The 11,121-nt window shown below is 40.7% G+C and overlaps 1 pseudogene; it reads left to right on the top strand.

The window, feature by feature from the left end:
* The first annotated feature begins 3,393 nt into the window (after positions 1-3,393).
* LOC116075429 lies at positions 3,394-7,796 on the top strand (annotated as a pseudogene).
* The last annotated feature ends 3,325 nt before the right edge of the window (positions 7,797-11,121 follow it).

The following is an 11,121-nucleotide window of genomic DNA, read 5'->3' on the forward strand; positions in this document are numbered from 1 at the left end:
TAGGGGTAAATAAGATGGCTTCACTATTAGAGGAGCTTGCAATCAAGCCTGATGACCTAAGGTTGATTCCCTGAGACCCACATGGTGGAAAGAGAAAAGTGCCTTCTTTAAGTTGTTCTCTGATATCTACATATATGCATACAATGCGTGTACATACACAGAGAGATACATAATTGCAATTTTAAAAACAAAAAAATATATATTTGGCTTATTATGTGAGCTTGTGATAAAGATCAAAAGGTAACACACTGGGCAAGAGAGACGGTTCTGTGGTTAAGAGCACTTGTTCTTGCAGAGGCCTGGGTTCAGTAGCAGCATCCCCAGCATAGGGGCGTATAATTATCCCTAACTCCAGTTTCAGAAAATCTGAAATCCTCTTCCAATCTCCACAGACACTAGATATGCATGTGGTGCACATACACACATGAAGCCAAAACACTTATGTATACAAAATAAAAAGTAGATCTCAACCTTTTTTAAAGATAATGCTCATTAGAGTAACTATGAAAGCTGTACCTCACTATTCAAAATATTTTTACTGTCATCACCACGATAGCTTTTGTTTTCACAACAATCTTGTGGTGTAACTCTAAGGAGGAAGTTGAGGAACAGCAGGGTTGAGTATCCTGCTTATGCTCACACCGGTTGAAATGAAATCCCACACGTGACACGCTACTAGAACAGCAGCTCACACACAGTGCAGTTGAACAAAAGATTTCTGGAATTTTATATGAACACTTCCCGAGTGTCCTTGCCTTACAGTGTTGGAACATGAAGGAAAAGAAGAGACAGAAAGAATAAGCCATCTTACAGACAGCCAAGTGGAAAGTTTCCACTACCATCACAAACCTGTTTCTCCAGGAAGATGAAAGAAGATGTGACAAGTAGGAAAGAGTGGGTTGCAACATGCTCACACATAAGCAGGAAAACAGGTGTGCTTAGCATGACAAATGCCTAAGCAAGGACATAGGAATTACCATACATTATAAATGGAAGGACTGGGCAGAACAATTCATTTACTAAGCCAATGTGGAAGAAGCCTCTGATTCAGAAATCCCATAGATTTTAAACCTCTAAAAACAGGTTCTTTCCTATACAGAGATGTATTTACAAGATGTTCTTTACAAAACCCTCAGATAAATAGAAAGCTTTGAAAATTGAACAGTTTAAACCTATACAACTAAATGAATTATGGTGCACTTTCTCAATGAAAGACCATTTTTAAAAACATTTTAAAGTGAGAGTAAATTTACAGGAATAGGTATTTAAAGTCCCTGCGTGCATTATATGAAGAAAGAATAAGTTGAATTAGGAAATTCTTCCATAACTTAGATAGATAGATAGATAGATAGATAGATAGATAGATAAATAGATAGATAGATAAAAGACAGATAGATAGACAGACAGACAGATAGACAGACAGATAGATAAATGATAGATAGATTAAAAAACACACGTTCATAACATTTCCCCCTAAATATTGCATGGCCACGTAGACTTTTGTTTATTATGCTTTATTATTTACATTTTTATACAACAAATACAGTTTGTTTAAGAATAAAAATGTTAATAAATCCCACTTTCAACAAGTCCCTGCATTACTTAGTGCACATACAATAAAATCAAAGAAATGCTAAAGTAATAATAGTAGCAATAAAACAAACACTATAGAATGTTCAAAAATAAGAATCCTTATGAAGGCTGGGGATGTGCCAGAAAACGTTAGTTCTTCCAGATAAGACAGTGGAGATCAGGGGTGAGAGGCCGATGCAGCAGTAAGTGTAGAAGCAGAGTTTATAAAGCCTAAATAAACGCTGTCTTGTGGCTTGTAAGCTTGTAATTAAGTAGGGTCACAGAGCCCCCCCCCAGGTTGTTAATATTTGTTAATAAATATAAAGGGACAAACAGAGTACAACCAAGAGGAAGTGGATTTTGATATAAGCTCTAAGTGAGGCACAATGACTTGTGCCTGGAATTTCTTTTGTTTTTCTAATCTGAATTATTATGTGCAACTTTGAAAAATTAGAGTCCCACCATTTCTCCCTCTATCTCTTCCCTTCTGCTCCTTCTTTATTGCCCCTTTGATTCCTCTCAAATTCAAAAATCTCTTCTTCTTCATTATGGTTAAGTATATAAATAAATGCATGAGTAATATAAACATAAGCATCTGAGTTTATTTACATTTGGTTTTATATATATATGATTTGGGGCTAAGCACATGGTTTGGTTAATGAGTAACCAACTAGGAAGTGTCTCCCTGAAGAGCCTATTTCTCTTCCTCTCAGCAGGCCCTAGCCCTTAGTCCTCAGTAGTTCTTCCCCTAAAGTGGGATCTCATGAGATTTCCCCTTCCCAGGTTACCATGTCTCTTGCTCTGGTCTTGTGTGACTTCGGCAGTGGCAAGCTCTTGTAAGCTCAGGGCTGGAGAGAGAGGCAGAGTTGACACACACCTGAAGCTCACTGGCCAGGCAGCTGAGTCTAAGTGGCTACTTCTGGGCCAGGAAAAGAGCCTGTATCACAAAGGGACGGGGACAACAATGGCCATGCAAAAGCACTCGACGTTGCTTTCTGGCCCCCACATGCACACCCATGAGCACACATACCTGACCCCACATATACCACATACATATGTACAATCCTCCCCCCCCCACACACACACTAAATCACAGAAATCAAAGTATGAAGGAATATTATCTTGTTCAAACATTTTCTTTCTGTTGAGCAATGTCCTTCAATCTGATTAGTTGTACCTGAGTAAAACTGTACTGCTCCACCCTTTGGATGGTTTTAATGGGTGATTGAAATTAAACTCAAGAACTACTTATGGAAAAATATCGCTAGCTAAACTTTGAATTAAAGCAAGTAGCAGAATTCATGTCTAACAGAACACCCTATGAATCATTATAGCAGGTAGATTTAACAACAACTTAACCATCCACAACAGAGATGCAGTAAATTATAAATAATCTCATTTTATGAATAAACTCAACACTAAGTTGTCACAGAAAATAAGATTAAATATAATGTAGTGATATATGTCACCATATTAATATAAAATATCAATTCTATATTATTAACATATATAATTTAATAGAATATAGTGACATATATTTATAACCTTAGCAGTGGAGAGCTGAGGCAGAGGAGTGTGAGTTCACACCTGGACAGGCACCGTTTTAACCGGAAACCAAGAAAGGTTATGCTATAAAAGCCTATTTCAATCAGGCAGTGGTGGCACACGCCTTTAATCCCAGCACCTGGGAGGCAGAGGCAGGCGGATTTCTGAGGTCGAGGCCAGCCTGGTCTGCAGAGTGAGTTCCAGGACAGCCAGGGCTACAAAGAGGAAACCCAAAGCGGGGGGAGCCTATTTCAATTTCTAGAACTTAGAAAAATCATGGGAAAAAAATCAGAAAACAAGCATGCTGAAGTAGAAAGCTGTGGACAGAACGCTTTCAAGCTACTCCGGTGGGGTATGGGATAATGAATGGCCTTAACGTCTTGAATTGATTCCGTGTACTTTAAACTTGAGCAAAACAGAGAAGTCTCACTTTTCCTCTGACATGAGAGATAACTATGCTTAGAATTCTTCACTAAGAAACAGGGGAGAGGTAAATGTAGGTACATGAATTTCGGAATATAGACTGTGAGTTCCTTAAGAACAGAAAGATAAGTCATCCGCTTGCCTTTAAGCACCAGTTTGTAAAACAATTTGAGGATATTGCTGCCACCTAGTGGACAATTGTATTTTTACTCTTTGGTATAAAAAAAATTGAGAACCTCAATGGATACTTTACAAATAATGTTGTAAGTACTAATATTTACGTTTCAGTATAACTCAATACTGATGAATAAAAGCACAGACATAAAATATTTATTTTATTCGCTTACTCATAAAAGTAATTAGAAGTGGTAACAAATATACTCTTAAAAGCAAAGAATTGTTTTTAGAGCAAAAAAAAAAATACACTTTTAATGTTTAGCAAGATAATAATATCTCATCTTTTACTTTATGTCCTCAGGGTAAAATAATTTATTTTATGAAGTGTAAATGTAATGCTTATGCATGAAATCTTCATTAGTATTTTATACCATTTGCTAAGTCATTACAAATTTTTAACATTCGCCCCTTGTTGCACACAATAAAACCCAACCGAAGTGTTTGAAATTTTCTACAATTGTTTCAGGTCTTACTGACAATTAAATGAATGGTACCCATCACCTGACTCTCCCAGCTTACCTCTGTGTGCTAACTTAGAGCCTAGTTCAAACGTTCGTTGATACGGGACTATTTGCGCTACAAAATATAAGAGAAATTAACACCTAAATGTCAAGTCGCCCAGGCTTTGTTGGAAATGTGTGTGTCATCTAGATGTGGCTTCCCACGGCAAAGCCTCAGTTGCTCCATGCTGATCATGGCCATGGCCTTGTGTCTTCTAGAAACTTCAAGAACATTCCAGAAAAAGTCAACCCCACTCTTTGCCTAGGAAACAATTTATGAAAAATAGGCTTACTTAGCATGCTGAGGGGACTTCACAGGTGAGTGGGGGGAGCTGAGCACAGGAAGGTCTACTGTCTCCCTGATGCAAAGCCTACTCTTGCAGGATGATTTAATAACGAAGACAGGAGGAAGAGACACAACCAAGTTCAAGGACAGAGACATCTCAAACATGTCGTTTGCACTAAACTCTTGATGAGCAAGAAAATATGCCTTAGAGTTTTTATTGGGCTGAAGGAAAGAAGAAAAAAAGACATACAAAACGGGGCACTACTAATTATAATTTTATGCTCACCTATATTTCAAGTTGACTTTCACTTTTATATTATTAATTTGTTCTTTGACAGTTTCATATGTGTATATAACATCTTCTGATTTCTCTCCCTCCACCCTCTCTCATTTCCCTCCCAACCCTTCTCCCTTCAAGTTCATTTCCCGTATACATGACATTTTGTTTGTTTTGTGTCCCACGGAGTTTACCCAAGGCCATCTGTGTGACTATGGATTTGAAACTAAGTATTGGAGCTTGGTCAGCTCACCATAACTGAAGATAGTAATAACCTCCCCTCCCTGCTGATCTACCAGTATCCAGCCTTCCAGTGAGGAGGAGTAGCGTCCACGCAGATCTACACACTGCTGACTTTCCCTGTCTTACGCAGGTCACTGCGGCGGCTGTGATTTCATCATGGCAATGGTTGTGTCGGACCCTCAACATCCCAAATTCCCCCGTAGGGTCTATCATCTCCCTCAGCATGTGTTTCTGGTTCAGTTTACAATGCCAAGCCTAACACATCTACAGAGTGGACTTCAGATCCAAGCAGAGTGTAGTTGATATCCTCATATTTATGCCACTACTGCACCAGTGGGTGCATCTTGCACACTAGGTTGTTACTATGGTTTGGAGTGTTCACAGCTGGGTAAGAGTACCGCTGCTGAGCTTCTCTCCTTACAGCCTGCATCGAGTCTTTCAACACTCAAACGGTGTGGGTAAAGAACTGGGGAAGCATTTAACTTCCAAACGTTGACGAAAGCGTGCACGTTTGAATCCCATAAAGAATAACATTGGGCTGTATGCTATTTTAATTTTCCTGAGATGAAGTCTCACTATGTAGCCCAAGAAGGGAGGTGGCTCTGATGCTTTGATCGGGAATCAATGTTTACTGGGGCTGAAGGTCCTTGCCCCCAGTTGATTTATTGATCTATGAATAAAGTTGTCAGTGGCCAAAGGCTGAGCAGGGGACAGGCCATTGAGAGTTTCGAGGTTAGGACACGGAGCAACTAGGAAGGACTGGAGAAGAGGAGAAGGGGGCACAGTAGTGGAGGAGATGAAGCCAGCCAGCCATGTGAGTTCCCAGGCAAGTGGCCTGTGGCCACTTCCCTGACTGGGCCTACGGTAGCAGTGGAAGCTTTAGAGGTGCCAAGGCATTTCACGATTAACTGGTGTGTATGTACGTGTGTGTGTGTGTGTGTGTGTGTGTGTGTGTGTGTGTTTTCTATTTGAGAGTCCGAGATAGCTCTGACTCGCCAGGTACTTCAAGCAATGTAGACCAAACTACACGCTACAACCTCAAGGTGTTTTGTAACTTACTGTGTACCCAGAATGGCCACAAACTTGGCATTCTCCTGCTTCCAATTCTCAAGTTCTTAGATTACAAGTGTGCACCACCATACTTGGCTGCATTTAATTACTTTACACTGCTGATAGTGATACCCAAAATCTATCAATTAACATCATTATTTCTGGCTTGGGTGGCTGGAGTACACATTTTGTGTATGTTTCCAGTGCTCATGACAGCATGGCTAAGTGTGCTGAGTTGCATGTATTCCACTGTTCTAACTATGAGTCCCAGTCTGAGAATGTAGCTTTAGTGTTAGCTCGCCTAGCAAGTACAAAGATTTGTGGTTAAGTTCCAGCATGATTAAAAATTCTGAGTGCAGCCAAGCTTAGGCAGTGAAGGAGTTGGAAAACAGAAAGCTGGTGAGAATGTAGTAGAACAAGAGAGCCATGTTCCAGACCAAGCAAGCAGCAGAACTCAGCAGTTTCGGCCATGTGGCTCTGGCTTTAGAGTGAAAAATAGCATGGACTACTGGGACAATTGGTGCTGGTTAGCTGGAGCTAAGAAATTAGCGGTGATTAAGAAGAGACCAGCATCACTGAGGTGAAATCGTCTGGGAAGTGTTTTTCTGAGATCACAAAGAAGCTGTGTTCCAGAGTTAGCCAAGGTTGTACCTTGCAGCTCTCCTTGATCTTGGTAACATTCTGACCTCTTCAAATGCCAAAGCTATTCGTGGTAAAGCAGAGAGCAGTGAGAGTGGGGCTGAGTCTGAGGAAGAAGAGGCCCAAGAAGATTTAAAAGGAGCAGAACAGAGTGGCGGTGATGATAAGAAAATGATGATGAAATTAACAGATAAGAACTTGGAAATCATTGTTACCAAAGGCTATAAAGCTAGCTTTGCTCAGGATAGACAGAGTGACATTCATACTGATTCTTCCAGGAGTACCAGAAGCAGTGAAGATGAAAAGCCTGGAGATCAGAGCTCGCTGCGGACAGGAAACACTGTTGTCTGTGTTCATCAAGATACAAATGAAGATCACAGGGAAGACGCTTCTGGAATACATCATGCGACAAGTGATTCAGAGAGCGAAGTATACTGTGATTCTATGGAGCAATTTGCACAAGAAGAGAGTATTACTTAGGTGGTGATCCTACTCAGCGCTTGGAAAGTTCTGCTTTTTGTGAAGATGCTCAACAATCTGCTGGAAATGGCAGCATTGGGGAAATGCATGTGGTAGCAGTCAAGGGAAAAGGTGAAGTGAAACACGGAGGAGAAGATGGCAGAAGTAGCAGTGGAGCGCCGCACCGTGAGAAGAGAGGCGGAGAGAGCAAGGATTTCACCAGTGTCAGGGCATAGAATGCCACATATGAGCAAAGGAACCAGGAGTCGGCAACTGGGAAGATGGAGAACGCTGGGGCTCAGACCGAGGGTCCACAGGCAGCCTCAACGAGCAGAACATTCTTGTGCTCATTGGATTGCAGGAGGACATGCTGAATGTCCTTCACAGACTTCATAAACTGGGAACACTAACTGCTTCACAGGCGAAATTATCATTGCAGACAAGTAGTCAGCCCTCCTCACAGACACCCTCTTGGTGGCCCTTTGAGATGTCCCCTGGTGCATTAACTTTTGCTGTTATATGACCTTTTATTGTTCAGTGGTTGGTGCATTTGTATTATCAAAGAAGAAGAAAACGAAATCGAAGAAATGGCCTTCTACTCAAGCAGACTGCTGGGCCTGGATGACCTAAGAGATGGATTGGAATTGAAGTGGAATTCACAAGAAAATCTCAGGTTTGATGATTACATTTCTTTTTTGTCCAGTAGTTTGGTTTATATACATACATATTCTTTGCCCTACACAAACCGTAACATTTTAAAGACTAATATTGCTGATACTTGAAAAATCAGTCTCAACTAGACTTTACATAGCATCCATAGACTACTCTTTTTGAGCTTGAAGATTAAGTTAATTGTTCAGTAAGGATCACCCGATTTTCTCCCATAAGAATTATAAGCTGCATTTTGTAGTAGATAGAAATTAAAAAAAGAGACCCAATTGGACAATATGCCTAGAGTAAGCGACTTGGGACTTTACCTTAAATAGAATGTTCTCACCAAACCCTTCCCTTCAGGGATCAGGGAGCTATTCAGAAGAGGAGATGGAAGGATTTTAAGAGCCAGAGGGATGGTTGATTCCAAGGAAACAGTGTCCCCAGATATAACAGCACTAATGCACATATGAACTCAGAGTTCTCCCAGAGACTATGACAGCACACATATGTTCTGTACAGCTTCAAGCCAGATGGGGTCACAGCACTGGGAAGGAGAAGTAGACATGGGATCTCACGTACCCTTAACCAATAATAGATCTGCAGTTGACACTTGGCTGGCAAAGGGAAAATCAGTTTTCTCCAAGTGGGTAGCTATATCAACCACAGCTCAGGTCAGACCTCATGCCCAGAAATAGTTGACCAACACAGGACAAATTCAGAGGTATTTTCATTGAATTTTTGTTTCATTTTGCTTTGCTATTTCTTTATTATCTTTTTGCCTTTTGTTGACTATTGTTTTATTTTTTGATTCATTATTTTATTTTCATTTGTATGGATGTGTTTCTGATTTTTCTCTTGCTTGTTTTTTGTTTGTTCGGTTTTGAGAGAAAGGAAGGAAGGAAGGAAGAAAGAAAGAAAGAAAGAAAGAAAGGAGGAAAGAAAGGAAGAAAGAAAGGAAGAAAGAAAGAAAGACAGTGTAAAGTTGGATGGATAGGGACTTGAGGAGCATATGAGAGGAACTGGGTAAGGGAACATATATGATCATCATATATAAACATTTTCCAAAAATAAAAAAGAGATGTCAAAGGTAAAAAGAAACACAGAACTACTTGTTGAAATGACTTATTTGAAATGCACACACATGAAGAAATATAGTCTGTACAAATAGCCTACAGATAGAGAAGTGTGTGTCCATCTAAAGTTGCCATGCCTAAACAACCTTTAGCTGACTGTAATGTAGTTTAATGGCCCTCAAGACCATATATCAGATTTTATGTGGTCATCTAATTAGTTTTCAATATGGCGGTCTCTGTCTACAATGATCCATTTAGATCCCCAAAACTATTAATAACAGACCTGGATGATGGCTGTGCGGTTACATTACTTGATTCTCTGATTCTCTTTTGGAGAACCCAGGTTTGGTTCTCAGCACCCACATGGTAGCTCACAACCATCCTTCAGTCTAGTTCCAGAGAATCTTTCCTTGTCTTCTGACCTCAGTGGGCAATAGGCAGACGTATGGTGCCTGTACATACATACAGGCAATCATCACATAAACTAAATAAATCTACGGGATGAAGTAAAATAACAATAAAATAGATATAATGTAACTTATCGTGGTTACTAACGTGTTTATGTGTCTAGGGACATGAGGAGGAGAGACAGGGAATCTGAATCTGACTGTGCAGACAACCAACACTACACACTCTGGAAGAGTCCTGCCTACCTTTGTTGGAATTTTCTTCAGGGCTGCTTTTGCAGGCTGTGAATACATGCACACATACGCATGTGTTTCTAGAAGCATACATGCAGGAATAGAAAAGGGACAAGAAGGGTGAAACTGTCTGGCAGTTTCATGAACCGGGGTTCTGTCTCGACCAAAGGGAGAAAAGGAGAACCTGAAACACAGAGTTCGAGAACAAAAGGACACGAAGCCAAGTTGAGGGTTTCCAATCAAGGCTCGCCACTTTACTTGTGGGTCTCAGCATTTATACAAGAAAGCCAAACTGGATCTCTAGGTTACAATGACATTTGCATAACATAAACATTGAGAAATTAGGGAAGAGTCAGGAGGGAGTCACAAGGGAGTCACAAGGCACAAGGGAAGATCACCGACAACTGCTCAGATGTCTGCGGATGTCCTCAGGCAATAGGCGTTGTGGCAGGCGTAGTTGTATCTCAGCTGAACTTGTAGGGGAACTTCTTTCAGAGATAAGCCGGTAGTCTGCTGAAGGTCTTTCAGCTTAATTCCCTAGGTGGCTGCCTCGGGTGGAGGCTGCCAAAGACCTGAGGCTGAACTGGGGGTGGGAGGCAACCGAAGGGAGCATGTTGACAGGGAGTTTTAGAGAGCTGTCTAGCCAGAAGAAAGTTTCAATGCCTTTGGTTGTAGCTGTAAGAACTCAGGTCTATTTAATACTTTTTCCATTCTCAAGTACTGAAGTCTTCTAGCCTTGATCAACCTGTATACAAATATTCACTTAGGAAGTGATTGCAGGACCTTTAGCAAATCTCTACCATCCCATTGAGATCCCTCCTCTTCCTCCTCATTGTTCAAAATGTGAGAATAAGTTCAAATTTTTCCCTGATAAAAATAGAGTCCCTTCCCTTTGCTGTGGCCTTTTTTTCTGTTGCTGGTGTCCTAAGTGATGGCATGTCGATTACAGTAGGTAATCAAGCCTCACATGGACTATATGTAGTTGGTGAGTTTACCCCGGCAATAGACACCACTGTGAGATGAGTCTGCAGGGAAAACATAATGTTGGACTTTTCCCACTGAAAGATCAGTAACAGGTCAAAAGAACAAGTTAATTAAGGTCCTCCTAACACTTGCCTCAGGAGAGAAACATTTCCTGGCATGGGAACATCATCCCAGAAGGATTGCCAAATCCCCAGGGCAACTCCATTAGCTCGATCTTTGCATCTCTTGCCTTAAAGTAAGACAGACCATGCCGTTTTCAATATTAAAAGGGAAAGAAAGAAAAAAACTCACCCGTACCAAATCTATCCCTGGGCACAGTGGTGTGTTTTAGGGGGCAATTATGGCCGACATAGAACTGTATTAATGAAAGACAACTCTGGAAGGCGCAATCCTGAAATGTTCTTTTCAAATACGTGACGGGAACTTTGGTTAGAACAATATCACAATGACAGAAGGGGTCAGCTGAAACTACTATGGATGGATTCCCTCTGTCATAGTCAGGCTTTGACTGGCCATGTGCTACTGTACCAGAGCCCAGAGCAGCACCCAATACATAGGAAACACTCAATAAATATTTGTTTAATGAATAAATATCCTG

This window comes from Mastomys coucha, unplaced genomic scaffold (genome assembly GCF_008632895.1).
Source record: "Mastomys coucha isolate ucsf_1 unplaced genomic scaffold, UCSF_Mcou_1 pScaffold3, whole genome shotgun sequence".
Taxonomy (NCBI): domain Eukaryota; kingdom Metazoa; phylum Chordata; class Mammalia; order Rodentia; family Muridae; genus Mastomys; species Mastomys coucha.